This window comes from Convolutriloba macropyga, chromosome 1 (assembly GCF_964194025.1).
Source record: "Convolutriloba macropyga chromosome 1, txConMacr16.3, whole genome shotgun sequence".
In the NCBI taxonomy this organism is placed as follows: Eukaryota; Metazoa; Xenacoelomorpha; order Acoela; family Convolutidae; genus Convolutriloba; species Convolutriloba macropyga.
Window position 1 is genome coordinate 27,245,854 of NC_134468.1, and position 1,868 is coordinate 27,247,721.

At 37.0% G+C, this 1,868-nt stretch overlaps 1 protein-coding gene across 1 annotated transcript in view; it reads right to left on the reverse strand.

Annotated features, from left to right (window-relative positions):
• Positions 1 to 1,645, reverse strand: part of LOC142337431 (ATP synthase subunit beta, mitochondrial-like) — a 63,405-nt gene extending 61,760 nt beyond the window's left edge. Inside the window, exon 1 of the mRNA XM_075386651.1 lies at positions 1,622 to 1,645. The gene's annotated coding sequence lies outside the window, so the exon portion shown is untranslated. The remainder of the gene's footprint in view (positions 1 to 1,621) is intronic.
• Positions 1,646 to 1,868: the final 223 nt, after the last annotated feature.

Consider the following 1,868-nt stretch of genomic DNA (forward strand, 5'->3'; position numbering starts at 1 on the left):
TTTTCAAAATACATATGGGTAACATTTTCATAATCAGATTTTAGTACAGATGGTTTCAACTTTCTGTATTTACGCTCTGCTTTTTTTCTTTCATTTCAAACTCAAAAGCTCGTTGTCAAAAAATGGGCTTTGACGTTTATAACGTTTTTATTTTGAGTGGTTAACGGAATCCAAAATATTCTCCTCAAACCTTAGATACATATCCCATACTTCATCAATAATTGAGTCAACGTCAAATTTTAAGCACAATAATTTAATAAAATTTTCAGAGTCAAACTGCTTCCAATTTGTTTACATCGAAAGGTGTTGATACTTGCGTTTTTTACACTGCTGAGCGAGAAGCAAGTAAACGAATGGTTCGAAGAACTAATAAAGGAACTCGATTTAAAATTCTTTGAAAAATTGTTTGACGCTTTAACATGGACAAGAATCCCTCCACTTCTATGCTTTTCCTCGTAGACGTGCTGAGTCAGGCCGATTTCTTCAAAATTGAGTTCCACATTTTCGATGCAGTATTCTTTACTTTCAGTGAAAAGTTAAAATCACCCAGCAGAACAAACTTGTCGAATTGCCGTCTTTTCTCTTGAAAAAGAATAGTAAAGTGATCATTGATCGATTTAACATTTAATCAGGTGGTTGATTAACAGCGATTACTAAATAACTGGTAGCCCCAACTGTTGAAGAGGCATAGCAGAATTCAAAAATTTCAGGGGTAAACTTTTCTAAATGGATAACTTATCAGTAAAAGAGGCAATTTCGACCTCCTCTTTTATTAACCCTTGGTGCATTATAGGAAAGAAACCCCGGGGGAAAACTACTTTAGAATAAAATCGTCCTCTGAGTTGTTTTTAATCCACGATTCTATAAGTACTCCCTAACTAATTTCATTTACTTCCAAGAGGGCATTTTCATCTTTCGTTGTCCTGACAGAGGTGAATTATGTAGATAAATGTTTAGATCTGTAGATCTTTGTCGAGCTTTGTTTTATTGGAGGACTGGCTAGTAGCCAATTTTGATGCACTTTTCTAGCCAATCACGGGCGGCTTATTCAAGTAAAATCTTGACACCGTAAGGTTTTCAGGCCAAAAATCAGGGAACTCAACTTTCTCCTCACGCGCACGTTTTAAAATGACGAAAGTCAACGGAATTCGACTTCTGGCTAAGAAGCGACTTCTGGCATTTTGACTTCTGGCATTTTTACTTCTGGTTTTGCAGACTTTCGGTATTTTAAAATGTGAACGTGAGTGATTTAACAAATATTGCAGAGAGGTTTGGGAGGTGGTGGGGGCACCATTGTAACTTGGGATAAAAGGGGGACTAGGGAAGTGGCCGCTAGGGGCCTAATTAGTCAAACATGTGGAGAACACTCACATCAACTAAGAAAAACATTTAGGATAGCCAAAAATGTAGGGAAACAATCATGCAGATGCGGAGAACTCTCGCCTAATGCTTGATACCAAATATGGAATCGTAGATAATTCTCGTGTAAATTTTTCCGCCGGAATCTGAAATCCCCGGTAACTGGGGCTACCGAAACAAAGTCCGGCCTCTGATACCACAGTACATAACAAACATCAAGAGCTGAAACAGAATTAAATAGCCTCCCGGGTGCACTTGGAGACTATTTAATAAGTTTATCACAACAATTAGGCTGGATATTCAGAATAGCTAGTTTATTGTGCATTTAGTAGTAGTAGTAGTAGTAGTAGTAGTAGTAGTAGTAGTAGTAGTAGTAGTAGTAGTAGTAGTAGTAGTAGTAGTAGTAGTAGTAGTAGTAGTAGTAGTAGTAGTAGTAGTAGTAGTAGTAGTAGTAGTAGTAGTAGTAGTAGTAGTAGTAGTAGTAGTAGTAGTAGTAGTAGTAGTAGTAG